This window comes from Mesoplodon mirus (genome assembly GCF_964341445.2).
Source record: "Mesoplodon mirus genome assembly, chromosome: 15".
In the NCBI taxonomy this organism is placed as follows: Eukaryota; Metazoa; Chordata; class Mammalia; order Artiodactyla; family Ziphiidae; genus Mesoplodon; species Mesoplodon mirus.
Window position 1 is genome coordinate 34,708,962 of NC_138991.1, and position 17,712 is coordinate 34,726,673.

General features: G+C 49.0%; 1 protein-coding gene and 1 pseudogene across 2 annotated transcripts in view; one reads left to right on the plus strand and one right to left on the minus strand.

Moving 5' to 3' along the window:
• Nucleotides 1–17,712, plus strand: part of COL26A1 (collagen type XXVI alpha 1 chain) — a gene marked incomplete at its 5' end in the record, with an annotated part of 176,611 nt that overhangs the window by 9,419 nt on the left and 149,480 nt on the right. The gene's annotated exons all lie outside the window — the stretch shown is intronic.
• LOC309817070 (histone H3.3A-like) lies at nt 6,957–7,520 on the minus strand (annotated as a pseudogene). Its single transcript has one exon. The product of its transcript is annotated as a histone H3.3A-like (transcript).

A 17,712-nucleotide genomic window follows, 5' to 3' on the forward strand; every position in this document is an offset into this window, starting at 1 on the left:
GGGAGCACATAGGAAACACTAAACAAATGACAGGTTGTGAGAGACAGAGAGACAGAGACCCCAGAAGAGAGGAAAACACTTTGTATTTTACTATCTTTAATGACCCAGCTTTTTGAATGAGGGGTCCCTTAACTTCAGTTTGCCATGAGTCCCACAGATTATTTAGCTGGTCTTAGATACAGCAGGTCGCTGATTGGCTCATCACGGTGAACTGGGTGATTAAAGAATTGGGTATCCAGACCCACACTTGACTCAGGAAGTCTAGGTCCTGGAGAGCTGTATTTAATGGCCTCCCCAAGCAGGTTTTTTTTTTTGAGATTCTTTCATCATGACCCGTAGTAGGAAATACCTTTTATATGGTGCCTGAGTCCATGCGCGCGCACTTACACACACACACACACACACACACACACACACACACACACACACACACACACACACACACACACCCCTGAAATAAGTTTCACAAAATCATGCTTACTATTACCATATGTGATACTTTCTCTTTTATGGTACTCTATCTAGTTCATAAAAAAGTGCTTGCCAAGACTCAGAAAATTGATTCCACAGCCCCTCTGGCTTAAGACCTGCAGTGGGAGACCCCGTGCCCTGGGGGAATTCAGGGGTCTTCTGGCCCCATCACCCCAGTTCCCCTGCCTGGTTCTCTAGACTCTGACTCCGAAACCTCTTTCTTGTTCTTTCTGCTGAGCTGAGGTGCTTGGCCAGTCCCCTCCCCACCCCATACCTCGGCTCCACCCTCTTCTGGGGGCAGTCACACACCCCCTCCTTCAGGAAGTCTTCCTGGACTGCACTGCTCCCGTCTCTGTGGGCGGCTCCCTGTGCCTCCTGTATCCGTGATTGCTGGTGGTTTTTGTACCGAGAACTCACTTCCTGCTCTCCTTCCCCACAGATGGAATCATTTCTCCTACCTGTTTCGCCCCTAGCATGGCCCTGATGGGCCCACCTGGGACATGAGTGCATGAGCCGGGCCTGTGCCCTGAGCCTGGGCTGCCCACCATCCACCCCTGCCTCTTGGACATGTGAGCTTATCCAGGCTGGGCATTTAACCGCCCAACCTTTTCCGATCCCACAGTCGGTCGGTTGTAGGCTGAAGCTGGGGGCTGAACCATGGGGGAAGGGGTGTTCTGCCCTGAGCCCTGAATGGGAGGGGTTCTCTGTAAACTCCAGGGGGGTGAATGATCCCTTTTCCACCCCACCCCACCCCGACCTGTGGGCCTTTTCCCTGCCACTGGATCCAGGTTCCCTGGAGCCTTACATTCAGGAAGTTACTACAAGCACCTACTGCATGCTTGGTGCTGGAGGTAGTGAGATGATTGCTGATTCAGACTCAGCCTCTGCCCTTGATGAGCTCAGAGGCTGGTTGGGGAAGACCCAGGAGCAAGTGTGGAATTTGCTGTGACACAAATGTGTGCAAAGTGGGCCAGGTAGGCAAGGGACCTATGAACAAGTACCTGTTTAGGGGAGTTAGGTGTGTGGGAGTTTGGAGTGTCTTTGTGCCTCGGTTTTCTCCTCTGTAAAATGGGGACGATCTACTTCATAAGGTTATTCTAGGCTTAGATGAGTTAAAATTAATAAATTGCTTAGAGAAATATGTACTAAACATTCTGTTCGTGCTTGTGGTGTATAGTGTGCTAACCTTGCAAAGACTGCCAAGAAGGGGGGGTTTTGCAAACATATGAGACTGTGGAATCCTTTTGTTGGGATGATGTTCCAGACTCCATACCTTGGGAAACGCTGGCCTGGTGGACCAAGGCTACATGCCAAGGCCTTTCTAGAGGAATCACGTTTGAAGTGGGTCTTGTAGGGTGAGGGGGGGGTGTTCTCTGCAGTGACTGAGGGGGACATTTCAGGCGGCAGGACAGCTGTGTAAGGGCTGGAAGGTGTGACGGTGCCTGACATGTATGGTTTGTGCAGTTGGGTTCAGAGTGGCTGGACCAAGGGCTGCGATTGTGGGGCAGGTGGGGCCTTTGGAGCCTGAGGGTGAAGCCCCTTTTCTGCCAGCCCTAAGGAGCTTGGGCTTTGGGTCGAGGCTTGGTCACAGTGGGTCCTGTGTCAGCGTTACTGGTGTGGAGGAGATGGGGCCGGAGGAGGGAGGCAGCTAACAGGCAGTGTCAGGAACCATGAAACAGGGCTGGGGCAGTGGGGATGGAGCCGCCGAGTGACGAGCGCTCAGAGTCTGTGCATTTGGCAGCATCCGGCCACTTGCTGGACCACGGACAGGCCGGAACAGGTTGCAGCCTGGGGCTCCTGGACTTTCCCGGTGCCTGTGGGGTGCCAGAAGCTGGCTGTTTTGCTTTCTGGAACCTTGCAAAGACTCCCCAGTGTTTTCTCAGCTTTGAAAAGGTAACAAAGCGTGGTGTTCACGCACCTTGTGTTTTTGTAAAATACTTGTATTTTTAACATCTAGCGCAGGCTTGCGCGTATCACGTGTTCCGTGGTTGCTTTTTGAGCAAGTGAGTGAACAAGTGCCTTGACCTCTGTCCTCTGGGAAGCCGAGGGGGTGGCCTCTGCCCCCGTGCAGTTCTGTCCTTCTAAGAGGTCCTGGAGTGAGGTCGTTCTCTGTGCTCCACCCCCCACCAGGCCAGCTCTGGAAGCCACATTTAGGGGAGCCACAGAGGCCACCCGCTTTAGGGGGTCCTGCTTCTTCCTTTGAAGTAGGATTGGGTGGAAAATCACATGGAATGGCCTCGATGTAAATATCTGGCGAGGCCTTTTCTTAAGGCCCCAGGGTTTTCTGAATCTCCTCGCCCTTCCTCTGGCTGTCCTCTCCCCCCTCAGCTTCTCTGTTATTTTAAAATCCATTCCCAGAGAAACAATTCCTATGGCAATAAGAACACGGCTGCAGGCTTCTCTTGGCTTGAGCTGGTCCGACACTTCACTGCCGCTTCGAGAGTGTGCAAGCTGGACCCAGACCAGCTCTGCCTGGAGCAGGGGAATAGAGTAACAATAACTAACTGTTAGAGGATTTTCAGGAATCCTGAAGCAGATCCTATGGAAGGAGACACACGGCACGCTGTTCTCCTCTCTGAAGAGTCAGGGGTCCCCAGCTTCCTTGCCTGGGCTTCCTTTCCCTGCCTCCCTGAAACCAGGGTCTAGATGTTTCTTTGGTGGCCTGGACAAGACCACCTTGAAAGAAGCTGGACCCAGTCCAGGTTAATTCTGTAACACTTGGGCAAGAGGCGGAGGCTCCCACCTTCTGGGCCTCTGTCTGCCCTACCCCCAGCCGCGTCCGGAGTGATGGGCGGGAAGGTCAGAGCTGGCCAGCTGACTGCTGACCTTTGCCAGCTCCCCTGCTGCCTGTAACGATGTTGCCAAGCTTGTTCTGTCAGGTGTTAATGGAAGTTATGAGAAGCAGCCTGGGAAATGCTCGTGAACCAAGCTCAAGAGTTTCCTTAAGAAAGAGGGAGGGTGTGAAGAGCAGGCTCTGGAGCCAGGCGGTCTGGGTCTGAATCCCCGCTCTGGGTGGCCCTGACCGAATCATCTGACCTCTCTGTGCCTCAGTCTCATATGTAAAATGGGCATGGGTTTACTTCCTCAGGTCATTCTGGGGCTTCAATGAGTTAATTTTCATAAAGGGCTTAGAACAGTATCTAGTAGGCACTCTATGCAGCTCCATGAAATGATAAAGGCTTTCCCAGAGTGGGCAGTGTGATGATGGACCTTGCAAAGCTTGGGGAAAAGAGGAGTTTCGCAGACATCTGGGACCACTGGATCCGTTTCTGGGGAGCGTGTTGGTTGGTGTTCCAGACGCGGTGCTCTGGGGAACGCTGGCCTAGTGGGTCAAGGTTAAATGCCTCAGCAGTTACGGTGCCCTCTGCCTTTTGCAAAGGACCTCTGGCTGGGGTCATTTGCAACCTCGCCCTGCAGTTGCCCACCCGGGTGCAGTGGAGGAGCCAGAGAAATACAGAAGGGAGGGTCCTGTCAGGGTTTCGGAACCCCTGAGAGCCTGCTCAGGTTTTCAAGGCCAAGAGTGAGGGATGGGGGCTGGTCCTCTCTCCCAGCAGAGCTTCCACCACTGGGTGGGGTGGGGCGGTGGATGAGCACAGAGGGTCGCCCTCAAAATATGACTGGCGAGCAGGTTGGAGGGTCTGGGGTCCTGAGATGCCCGTGGCGAGTCAGAGGCTGAGGAGTTCTGAGGAACTTTGTGTCCCGGGAGTGTGACAGCTGAGGGGACCCTGTGTGGCCCCAGGATGGGGGAGAAGGGACTGGGGGACCCACAGTCAGGCCAGTGCTTCCCTTCATTGACTCAGCGTCTCACAAGTAACCTGAAACTAATAGGATTGGGCTGAGATCAAATGAGGAAATGTGTTTATTAAATATGCAGGCTCGTTATTACTCAGTGCAGCCTGCTCGCTGGCCGAGGGCCCCACCTTTGCAGCTCCCTCCAGCCCAGTCCGCCCTCTGAACAAGCCTGGGGGCAAACATTTTATGTCTTTGAAAGGGTCTGGTCCCCTCCCCCTTCCACATTCTGGAAGGTCAGGGACTGTGTGACATTTGCTGAGAAGTCCCCCAGCTCCTAGCACGCAGGAGGCCCGGCAGAGGGGCTTCTCTGCTTGGAGCCATTGTGAAAGGCTCAGGCTTCCCTCTTCCCCAGAGAGTACCTTCTGGAATCTGGCCCTGCTGCAGGTTGCCCGCTGACCCTGCCGGCCCTGCTGGCCCCCGGAGGCACCAGGGCCTTTGGGGAGAAGGTGGCAGTTTCCTTCTGATTTGGCTCCAGCTGTCTGCACCCCCGCCAGTTGCCTCTGGCATCTGACATTTTTGTCATTCCTGCAAGGGCTTATCTGGGGAATCAGCACTTACCTCTTCCTGCCCCTCCCTGATTGACCTCGCCAGACGGCTGATTCTCCCTTCTGAGAGGTCTCAACCTGCCTGGACACCCTCTATTTCTGGGGTCATGGGATCCTGGGCCTCGACAGGGTTTGCCAGGCTCTCTCTCTCTTTTGTCCCCTAGCTGACGATGACAATTAACTCAGATCCTGAAAGTCTTCATGCAAGAGCTCTGAATACGTACCTTCCTGGAGAGGCAGCTGAACTGATGGGAGAGACCCCTATATCAGGGGCTTGGAGGGAACCCAGTCGAACCCTGTCTAGCCTGCTTCTTGTCTCTCTGGGTGCTCTGCTCATCACTGGCTACCTTTTAATCTCAAGCTGCTTCCTGCCTCAGGGCCTTTGCACTGCCTTGATCAGTTTTTGCTTTTTCTTGGCCTAGCTAGTTCCTGCTCAAAGCTTAGAGATCCGCTTAAACATCACATCTTCAGGGAACCTTTTGCTGGCCCCCCCTCCACAAGGTAAGGTAAGGCCCTTTTGTTAAATGCCCTCAGAGCTTACTCTCATACTTAGAAGTTCATGATAACTGTAAGTCAATCCTATAATTAATTGATTGATAATTAGTTAATAGTTGTCTATGCTAAGACTGTCAATTCTCTGAGGGCAGGGATCTTGTTTGGTGCTGTATCTCTTGGTTCTTGCAGAGTGCCCGAATCACAGAGAGTATCCAGGAAAGGACTAACCACTTTGCAAGCTGTGTTAGTTTCCTACTGCTGCTGTAACAAATGGCCATAAACTTTGTGGCTTAAAACTGCACAAATTTATTATCTTACAGTTCTCAAGGTTAGAAGTCTGAAGTGGGTCTCACTGGGATAAAAGGTATTCTCAGGATTGGTCCTTCTGGAGGGTCCAGGGAAGAATCCATTTCCTTGCTTTTTCCAGCTTCTAGAGGCTGCTGGCACTCCTTGACTTATAGCTCCTTCCTCCATCTTCAAAGGGCCTCCTCCAACCTCTCTCTCTGACTCTGATCCTCCTGCCTCCATTTTATAAGACCCTTGTGATTAGATTGGGCCCACCTGGATAATAATCCAGGATCAGCTCCCCACCTCAAGATCCTTAGTTTAATCACACCTGCAAAGTCCTTTTTACCATGTGAGATAAATATTCACAGGTTCCTGGGATTAGGATGGGGCATTATTTAGCCTACAGCACAAATGGAAATGAAAAGGGAAAGATTTGGGGCCTTGAAGAGTTGGATTGAGGTTAGATTTCAAACAGTATTAAGACTGAAAGTGGCTTTGAGCCTCAGAAACCTGTTAAGACTCGGCCTTGTGTAAAGAGTCATGATAAGGGCATGGCCTTCCCACTGAAGTTTTTACAGAGGCTGTGAGGTAGGGATTTAACTTTTGCTTTTTTCCCCCTGCAAACCTCCCCTCACACTTCTACTGAAAAATCCATCTATTCCCAATAATTTGAAATGCCACTTTTTTCACATACTAAACTTCCCTATGTACACAGTCCTTTTTCTGAACTCTTAATCTGATCTGGTGCCAAAACTACACTATTTTAATTACTATATCCTTATTCTATGTTTTGTTAGTTGATAGAGCAATTCCTCTTTGCTGTTCATCTTTATCAAAATATTCTTAGCATTTGTACACTTTTTCTTTTGGGTGAATTTTATTTTATTTTTTAAATTTTATTTATTTATTTATTTTAATAGATTGATGTATTTTAATAGCAAACTTACAGGAAGAGCACAGAAGACAGACAACATTAAAAACATGTACTTGCATATAGGACAACTCAGTTAGAAAAGTATAGTGAATGGATGGAATCTATTGTATGATAAAAACGCTACAAACACCATTTAGTTGCAGTCAATAAGAAATTTACTTGTTTTAAAAAAATCCCCAAAAAATCCAAACGCTGGCATTGTCCAGAAAAATTTGACAGATTTATAATTGTTATAAAGTTGAACTGCTGAAACTTGCTCACTGAAACATTTTGACCTGCATTAATGCTTTATGTCCCCACATTTATATTAAAAATTCACACACAAATGAAAATGGAAAAACTGCCAATACCTGATTTCTGTCCCCTATTTTTCCACCTGCAATCATATACTTAGGTACCTTTTGACTCCGTGTGGGGGAAAAAATCTAACGTTCAGAACTACCAATAACAGGAAGAGAAATTTTTTTCTTTTTTTTTTTTTAAAGAATGAAATGTTTCCCATCAGAGTTGATCCTTAAGCACCTTCTCCACGTACGCGGCGCGCTATAGCTGGATGTCTTTTGGCATAATTGTTACACATTTGGCATGGATAGCACACAGGTTGGGGTCTTCAAAAAGGCCAACTAGCTAGGCCTCACTTGCCTCCTGCAAAGCACCAGTAGCTGCACTCTGGAAGCGCAGATCTGCTTTGAAGTCCTGAGCAATTTCCCGCACCAGGCGCTGGAAGGGAAGTTTGCGAATCAGAAGTTCAGTGGACTTCTGATAACGTCTAGTTTCACGGAGCGCCACGGTACCAGGCCTGTAACGATGAGGTTTCTTCACCCCTCCAGTAGAGGGCGCACTCTTGCGAGCGGCTTTTGTAGCCAGTTGCTTCCTCGGTGCTTTACCACCGCTCGCTTTGCGGGCAGTCTGCTTTGTACGAGCCATGGTAAAGAGACCTCCTGACTTACCCCACTTCTCCTTCTGCTGGAGCTCCGCGAGCTAGAGGCAGCGCTGGCGTTGGAGAGCGACAGCGGCGCGGCGGCAGCAGCGAACACAATTGAAAGATCTTGGGTGAATTTTAGAATCATCTTTTCTTGTTCTATAAAATATGCTGTTGGGATTTTGATCTAGGCTGTGTTGACTTAATGGATTAATAGAATTCAATGTTTATAATACTGTGTGTTTTTCAGTCTTTCTGCTCCATTTATCCAGAGCTTGTTAGATTTATTCTTAGGCATTTTGTAGTTTTTATTGCTATCGTGAATGAGTTCTTTTTGTTCCCTGACACTTTTAAATGTTGATGTCTGGCAAATAGGAAAGCTGTTGATATGGGGTACGTTGATTTTATGTCCTGCTACCATAAGGCATTAAAAAAATATTTTGATGGTTTTTCAGGTAGTTCTCTAGGGTTTTTGAGGTAGAGAATCCTATAGTCTAACAATGTGTGTGTGTGTGTACGTTTGTGTGTATGTGTGTGTGTGTTGGTCACTGTGTAAGTCAACATCTTGGTTGAGTTGGAAGAATGAGGCTTCATTTTTCTTTTCTTTCTTTTTTTTTTTTTTTTTTGTGGTACGCGGGCCTCTCACTGTTGTGGCCTCTCCCGTTGCGGAGCACAGGCTCCGGACGCGCAGGCTCAGCGGCCATGGCTCACGGGCCCAGCCGCTCCGCGGCATGTGGGATCTTCCCGGACCTGGGCACGAACCCGTGTGCCCTGCATTGGCAGGCGGACTCTCAGCCACTGCGCCACCAGGGAAGCCCGAGGCTTCATCTTTCTTACAAAGGATGGTGAGGTAGAGGGTTCTGAGGAGAGAGAAAGGAAAGTGGGTTGTGCTTTGATCTCCCCCAGAGTCATCTTCTCTGCTGCCTCTTCTCCTCCTTGTTTACTCTGAAGAGAGGCAGACAATGTGTGGGTCCTGGACGTGGTTAGAAGATGATGGTATATTTGCCTCACTTCTTGGTTTATAGATAGGATATTTTTGGAGTCCAAGGATCCAGGATTCACCCACCTTTCCCTCCCTTTCATCCCCCCTTTATTAAACAAATAGCCTAATAATAGACTGCGGTTTCTAGACTCCTTGTAGGGCCGATCGTTCTGATGAGGCTAAATTATTTCTGCCATTATCACGCATCTGCCCTCTCCTTCCCCATCAGTGACAACTTATTCTTCCTGAAAACAGCCCTGGTCCTAGACCATGAGCTATCAGCTTCTGTTTGGTCTATCTCTTTTTCTCTAACAAAGCCAGCATCTGTTTGAAGCGGGTGGGGAGGCAGATGCTGCACTGGGAGTGGGGAGCATGTGAATTCCTCCCTCCCCCCACCCAGCTTGTCCTATGCCGGGAAATGCAGTTAAAATGAAAACCAAGGGCCATCTTGTTTAGCAGAGCCAAGAACATGAACCTATGTCCTTCCACACTGGTGCTCAGGTAGATGGTGTTCCCTGAAAACCACAGGTGGCCCAAAGAATTCCTAAGGCGAGAGAGCAGTGTTTCAGACTGGCATGACACTCTTTTATAGACTGATGCCAGCTGTATTTTAGTCCATGCGTTAGCTGTCCAGTTGCTTCTATGGACTGGGGCTGACCGCGTGGGCCAACTCTGGTCCTCTGCCCCCGTTGGTGGGGGAATCACAGGGACAGCTAAGACTGAGTCACAGCTGTGTCCCAGAGAATACAGAGGGCCAAAGTCATCAGTGCCTGGGATCTTGGCACATCCTAGCAGGGAAGCTTCGGGGGCCTGGGATTGTCTGCCTTGGTTATTGCCATATCCCTGGAATCTGCCCATATGGAGCCAGAAATCGGTGATAAAGCCAAGTAGGTTCATGCTGGGTGGGCATCTGCCATCTGTGAGTAGGTAGGCAGGTCAGTTTATAAAGGTTCAGCCAAGTTGGGCTGCAGTGGGTGGTCCCAAAAGCACAGACCTAATACTCAGAACTTTAGAGTCAGGCAAATTGACATCAGAACCTTGGCGCCTCGTCTAGCTGTGGGCAAGTTCCTATTACCTTGCATCAGTTTACACATCTGTGAAATGGGACTAATCCTAGCCAGTTCCTGTGGGAGCATTCAGTGAGCTGTTTGAATCAGGGCTGTGTGTTCTACTTGGAATCTAGAGTGAACAGTGGCCCCTGGGGTGGGTTGTTCTGCCTTCTGGATGGCGGAGCACCTGGCCATGTGGCCGCCACGAGCAGCTTTCCCCAGGTCCTGTCCTGGCTTGCTTTATTCTTGTTTCATGTGCTTGTTCTGCAGCTGGGCTTCGAGCCCCTTGGGGTCAGGAGCCCCATCCTAGATGGCTTTGTCTGCCCCAGCAGGTAACCCGGGGCTGAGCATGGAGCGTGGGCTCAAACAATCCCTTATTGATTCAACCGCAGCCCAATTGGGACACCACAGTTGCTTTCTAGGCCAAGAAGTCCAAGTCACTTAGGATCCTGGAGTTGCATTCTAACCTGGAATGAACCAGGGAGTGAACAGGGGCCCACTGGGCCATGACGCAGTGTGAGGGTCCAGGCATTGCACGAGCAAGGGGTTTGGAAGGAAAGTTCAATTCCCTGGCTGGCCGTTGGCAGGGAGGCGGGAGGGCTGGAAGTTGTCTGCCTGCTGGCCCGGGGCAGCTGCATGTGGGGACAGCTGTCTCAGCTTCGGACATAGGATCTGCCCCAAGATTAATAACAGAGCCTGGCCATGCCCTTGGGGAGCAGAGAGGGGCTTGGGTTACCGCGCACCAGGAAATTTGCCTGCCCCACTGACAGTGGGTGGTTAGCCGGCAGGATGGATGGGCTCTGGGGGCTGGGGGGTGTCTGGGCAAGACAGCTCAGTGCGGGCCCAGCCAAATGCACCCCGACGGGATGCAAGCTGACCCTCCCAAGGGCCGCTTTCTTTCCGCTGGGCCCGAAACCGGCAGGAGCTGATCTCCAAGAATTATGTGAAGCGTTGGGAATGGAAACCAAATGTTGGTGTCAGGTAGAGAAAGCTGATGGAAGCTCTCGGCCCAGCAGGCCTGGGAGCAGCAGGGGTTGGGGCTCCGGTGGCCAGCACAGATGTTTAGGTGAAAGGGGCCTGACATCTTCTTTCAAAAAAGGTTTATTTTCCCCCTGATTATATTTATCATAGATCATTCAGAAAATATGTAAAAGTGGAAAGAAAGAAATCCTTTATAATTCCATTTTTGTAGGTTTAAAATTTTTAATTCTTATTCTGATAGAATACACACAACTTAAACTTTACCACCTTAATCACTTTTACATGAAGAGTTCACTAGCGTTAAGTATATTCACACTGCTGTGCAACCATCACCACTATCATCTCCAGACCCTTTTGATCTTGCAAAACAGAAACTGTGCAACCATTAGACACTAACCCTCCATTTCCTCCTCCCTGCCAGCCCCTGGCAACTGCCATTCTACTTTCTCTCGCTATGGTCTTGACTACTCTAGGTACCTTGTATAAGTAGAATCATACAGTATTGGTCCTTTTGTAACTAGCATATTTCATTTAGCATAATGTCCTCAAGGCTCATCCATGCTCTAGCATGTGTCAAAATTTCCTCCATTTTTAAGGCCGAATAATATTCCATCGTATGGGTGGACCACATTTTGCTTATCCATTCATCTGTTGATGGACACTTGGGTTTCTTCCACCTTCTGGCTATTGTAAATAATGCTGATAAGGACATGGGTGTACACATTTCTCTGAGTCTCTGCTTTCAATTCTTTTGGCTAGATACCTAGAAGTGGAATTGCTGGGCCATATGGTAGTTCTATTTTTAACTTTTTTGAGGAACCATCGTACTGTTTCCCATGGTGGCTGCACAATTTTATGTTCCCACTAACAGTGCAAATGGGTTCCGATTTCTCCACATCCTTACCAACACTTGTTATTTTGTAAATTTTTTTGGATAGTAGTCATCCTAATGGGTGTGAAGCGGTGGTTTTGATTTGTATTTCTCCAGTGATTAGTGATGTTTAGCACCTTTTCACGTGCTTATTGGCCATTTGTTTATCATCTGTAGAGAAATGGCTATTTAAGTCCTTTGCCCAATTTTGAATCAGGTTTTTTGTTGTTGTTATTGAATTGTCAGTGTTCTGGATATTAACCCCTCATCAGATATGTGATTTGTAAATATTTTCTCCCATTGTGTGGGTTGCCTTTTCACTCTGTTGACTGTGTTCTCTGATGCATAAAAGTTTTAAATGTTGATGTTGTCCAAGTTATCTATATTTTCTTTTGTTGCCTGTGCTTTTCATGTCATATCCAAGAAATCATTGCCAAATCCAGTGTCAAGAATCTTTGGCCCTATGTTTTCTTTTCTTTTCTGCCCTAGGAGTTTTATTCTTTTAGGACTTACATTTAAGTCTTTGATCCATTTTGAGTAAATTTTTGTAAGTGATGTAAGGTAAGGGTTCAACGTCATTCTATTACAACGTCATTCTATTACAATGTCATTCTATTACGTGTGTACAATTTTCCCAACACATTTTGTTGAAAAGACTGTCCTTTCCCAATAATTCCATTTTTGAGAGGCATATTTCCTTTGGTCTTTGCTGTGTGCTTGCATATATATATATATATGTATAATTTCGCACAGTTGAGATCACACAGGATTTGTTAAGGAGGAAAGTCAATATATTTAGTCTTGGGTCCTGCCTTTTTTGTTTTGTTTTGTTTTTGCAGTACGCGGGCCTCTCACTGTTGTGGCCTCTCCCGTTGCGGAGCACAGGCTCCAGATGTGAAGGCTCAGCGGCCATGGCTCACGGGCCCAGCCGCTCCGCGGCATGTGGGATCCTCCCGGACGGGGGCATGAACCCGTGTCCCCTGCCTTGGCAGGCGGACTCTCAACCACTGCGCCACCAGGGAAGTCCGGGTCCTGCCTTTTAACACATTCGCCTGGAAGCCTCAATGAAGCGGTCTTCAGTCATTATGTAGATATTCCAGATGCCCAGGGTTTAGCAGGGACTGTTAAACGGTTGCTGAGTGTGCAGAAATGGTTCAGAGACGGTCACTGTCTTCAAAGTCCAATAGAGGAGACTAAATGAACAATTATCACAGGAGGTCTGGAGTCACAAAAGTCTGGACAAAGGGATACAAGGAAACAGAGGCAGGAGCAATGTGGTACCCAGGACAGCTGGGGAGGCTTCCCAAAAGGGGTGACATTTGAGGTGCCTCTGGAGGAAGAAGAGGCAGAAATGGGGAAGACTGAGGACAAGGAGTGAGCAAAGGCCCAGCAAGAGGGTGGGAGGGGGCCTGGCATGGTGTGACCCTGGGTTCTGAGAACGAGAGACAGAAGCAAGGATGGAGGTGAGAATGGTTCATCCTGGGGGCCATGAGGAGCCTCTGGAGGTCTGGAAGGATTGGAGTGGAGTGATGTGGGCCACCAGATATGACGCCCATCAGAGCCTTGCAGCCATATAAAGTCAGGGGCTCATGCTATGTCACCAGTCTGCAGAGAGATGAGTACAGCTTGGCAAACAGTAAAATGGTAAAATGGCAAATGGTAAAACCTTCTGGAGAATATCTCACCATTCACAATTCACCACCACCCTCTTTCAAGGCCTGTGGAGGCTGAGGAGTAATGTAGCACAGGGGAGGTGATCTTGCCTGGGGGTTTGTTTCTGACGGTAGTATAATTTGGTGGCCAAGGGTCTGACTTGTAGTTTGAGTCCTGCCTCTACCACCTGCTAGCTGTGTGACCTAGGAGAAACCATTTCTTCTCCACAAGCCTCCATTTCCTCATCTGTAAAGTGGGGACCACCATCATATCTACCCCAAAAGTGGAGGAGAAGATTTATAATAGACTTTATCACATTAGGAATTATTATTATTTTTTAAATTAATTAATTAATTTTATTTTTGGCTGCGTTGGGTCTTTGTTGCTGCGCACGGGCTTTCTCTAGTTGCGGCGAGTGAGGGCTACTCTTCATTGCAGTGCGTTGGCTTCTCATTGCGGTGGCTTCTCTTGTTGCAGAGCAAGGGCTCTAGGCAAGTAGGCTCAGTAGTTGTGGCACATGGGCTCAGTAGTTGTGGCACATGGGCTTAGTTGTTCTGTGGCATGTGGGATCTTCCCGAACCAGGGCCCAAACCCGTGACCCCTGCATTGGCAGGTGGATTCTTAACCACTGTGCCACCAGGGAAGTCCCGGAGGAGAAGATTAAACAAGAAAAGTCTTTAAAGCACTTGGTATTATCCATCTTGGATCATGTGTTTTAACTTTTAATTTCATTTGTAAACTTTTATGCAAGTTGCATATGTACATAGTTTCAAGAACCAAATAGTTCTACAAGTCTTAAAATGAAAAACAACAGCCCTCCATCATCCACTTTCTTTCTCATGTTCTCCGGAGACAACCACTCCAACTCTTTTAACTTTTCATATTTTTAGTATTTGCACCCACATCTATTAGATACGTAGTTACATTGCTACAGCTTGATTTTTCTGTTTTGGGCATTAGGTATCAGTTTTCCACTATGAAAGAAGAGAGTGGAGCATCTTCCACACGCTGCCCTCCCCTTCACACACATTTCCTGTGCCCCCATTTTCCCAAGACACTTTATGTCACAATCTAGTTAGCACAATACTCAGGTCTTACATTCTATGCCAAGTGATAGCTGAGCCATGCAGTGTACCATGAGGGCTTTTCCTGAACACATTTTTGACACTTCTTGTTTTTGTTCACTTAGCTTTTCTGTGTTTTTATTAATTCATCTCCAAACTCTCTCCCAGTTGTGCAGATTTCCTCCTGACACTTCATGAGATATTCCATTACTTTCATCTTCTTCCAGCAATTCCTCCTTGAACCTCTGATCTGCTGTGATCTGGGCAGGTAGAAACCTACAATTTTGGGATTGCTCTTCACCAACAACCTGGGGATTTCCTTTGCCCCAGGCTTCCTCCCTGTATTGGGCACCCTCTTTCCTACTGTTCATATCCACTCTTTTTGGTTTGCTCCCTCATTGTGATGGAACACATCCTCCAGTAGCTTTCTGAGAAAAGGTGGCATGCTTACGAGGCTTAAGGTTAGGTGTTCTACCCAAGAGCCAAGGCTGAGACATTTATATATTTCTCCTGCCTGCCTTGTCCATGGGGCTTTACACCAGTGTCTCTCACTGACTTCCCATCATCCTCAGGCTAGACTGCCAGGGATCCATAAACCCAGCAATGCAAGCTTATCCCTCTGAATTCATACTTTTTATTAGTTTCTGGCTTCTTACAAATTCCTTTCCTTTCTCTCCAACTTAGCCACGCATTCAGTAATATGTATTTTTGATATTTTAACCAGCATCATTAGTTGTGCTGAACCAGGAAGGATTTTGTGCACAAGATAAGGGCCTTGGGTGGGGGAGGGGAAGAGAGACCATCTGGGGAAGATAAGAACCAGAGCCTTTCTCCAAAGGCCACAGAGAAAATTGCCTGTAGGGAATTCACACTCAAACACTCCAGGTGGGCCTATGAGTGCCAGGAACTATGGAGTTGACTGAGGCAAAGTCAGCTTTGCATGGTCCAGGGGCTCATATGGGTCAGACAGCCCCTGGGAGCAAAGACCCAAACTTCAGCCCAGTCACAGGTGCAAACAACCGGGGACAAAACCAAGGGACAAATAAGTGAACACACAAGTGAACGCCTGACCCACCATCTTCCGGGAAACTGAGGCGCTGGCCTCACCTCTCCTCAGGGGCAGGTCTATAATTCCGAGGGGTCCTGGAGCAAAGTCCTCTTCTGTGCTTTGTTCCCACCAGACCAGCTTTCCAGAAGCCACTTTAAAGAAGCCACAGATGCCACCAGCTTTAGGGGTCTTGCTTTCTCCTTTGAAGTGGGAGTGGGTGGAGAAGGAGTTTTCCAGAAAATTCCTTGAGGCAGCCTCAATGTAAATATCTGGTGAGGTCTTAGGAATTGGGAACTGCTTCTCTGGGGCTGGGAAGCTGAGGGCCCGCTGCAGAGGGCTTGGGTGGAGGGGTGGGAAAGGGCCTGGCCAGCTGGGGCCTCCCACGCACCCCCAGAGCTCCGCTCCCCTCTCTCCTCCCCTGTGGCTCCAGGTTTCCCTCCGTAGAGCATCCCCCCTCTGTAGGTCTCCTCTTTGGCCTGTGCCCTTTGCCCCCACCCTGCCTCTCCAGCCTGACCTGCTAACCAAAGCCTTCTGTGCTAGGTCAGCGCTGCCTGGCGGATGCCTGGGGGATGGGGAAGCGGAAGGAAAGGGGGATGGGGAAGGCCCCAACCTTCAGAGCCAGAGCAGATGGCGAAGAAAAGATGCTTGTTTTCCTCACCGGGGGTCCGGTTCCAGTACAAGAGGGGAGTTTCTCCAGTCTCGAGAGTTTGCTTGCACACAAGCACACGTGGGAATGTGTGTGTGGGGGGGTGGGTCACCCCCTTTTTGCTGGAAGTGCTGGGCCCTGCTGGCGATTCTGGTTGTTGTTTACCTTCCTGAAGGCCTGACTTTGTCTGGGCTGTGAATTCATCCCGGGCAGGGGCCGTGACCCACCCCCCAGTTCCTGTGTACCCTGGGTGTGTGTCAGCACAGATCTGGTTGAGTGACAGCTGGTCCCAGGAGACTTCAGACAGAAAAGAGAGTCTTCGTCTTCTCCAAGGCTCTATGGGGGAGGGAGCGATCTCTGCATTTGGACCCAGTTCTAGAGGCCTTAGAGCTTAGAGACAGCATCTGTCCTGCTCACTGAAGTCCCTGGAACATCCTCGATGCCTAATTACAATGGCAAACACTTCATTCGTGCTTATTCTGTGCCAGGCGGTCTTCTTCCTGTGCTACGTATATTGACTCATTCCGCACAATGACCCCACAGGTTAGGTGCTGGTATTATCCCCATTTTCTAGGTAAGGAAACTGCCTAGGGAGGGAGAAGTCACTCTGGGCGTCACAGCAGAGCTGGGATGTGGGAGGTGGGTGCCGAGGCGGGAGGGTTCTCCAGATTGGTGGAAACAGCTGCAGCAGAGGCGCCCCGAGGGCAGCGGGTCTGGCCCTTTGGAGCCATCCACACCCACCCCTGCGTCCTGTCTGTAGGCACCTTCCAACAGTTCCTTTCTTTTCGTATCAGTTGTTTTGTACTGCACGCCTTCTGTATTAACTAGGGACCAAGTTTCCCCAAACCAGGCTTATGGTCACATCTGGGAACCCCGGAAAGGTGGCAAAGGTCTGTGACCCAGTTCTCACTTGTCTGAACTGCACCTCCCTCCACAGGCCTGGTGTGGCCACCACTCGGCTGTGTGGCCTGGGGCCAACCCTGTGTAGGAGGTGGAATAAAAGCCCCTAAAGATGTCCACATTCTACTCCCCAGAGCCTGTGAATATGTTACCTTATGTAATAAAAGTGACTCTGCAGATGTGACTAAATGAAAGCTGTTGAGGTGGAAGATGTCCCTAGATTCCAGGTGAGCACAAGCTAATCACAGAGCCCTTCTAAGAGGGAGGCAGGAGGGCAGATGTGACGACGGAATTAAGAGGTCAGAGTGATGTGAGGAAGGGGCCTTGAGCCAAGAACTGCAGGCAGCCTCCAGAAGGTGGAAAAGACTCGGGACAGATTCTCCCCTAGAGCCTCCAGAGGGAACCAGCCCCACCGATGTCAGCCCCGCCGACACCTTGACCCCAGCTCAGTGAGACTGATTTTGGACTTCTGGCCTCCAGAGCTGTGAGATAATAAATATATATCATTTTACATTGCTAAGTTGATGGTACACCAACACACCATGTCCCCACTCTGAACCACAGTATTTTCATCTGGAGAATGGTCACAGCACCCACGTCCTGACTCCAAGGCTCTGGGGATCAGAAAGCAGGAGACCTTCTGCTCTTCTGGGCTGTTGCTGGAACTTTCTGTCACCTAAAGCAGGTTTCTGCCCATCAACGGATGAATGGATAAAGAACATGTGGTATTGGTGTGCAGTGGAATATTATTCAGCCTTTAAAAAGAAGAAAATCTTGCCATTTGTGACAACATGGATGGAACCGGAAGACAGAATACTAAATGAAATAGGCTACATGCAGACGGACAAATACTGCCTGGGGTCACTTATAGGAAGGACCTAAAATAGTCAAATTTATAGAAGCAGAGGGTGGGATGGTGGGAGGAGGGACAATGGGGAGGTACTAGTCAAAGGCTACAAAGATGAGTAAGTTCTAGAAATGCTGCGTAGTTAACAACGCTGTAGTGTGTGTTTAAAAATTTGCCAAGAGGGTCGATCTTGTGTTAAGTGTTCTTACCACAAAATAATAGTA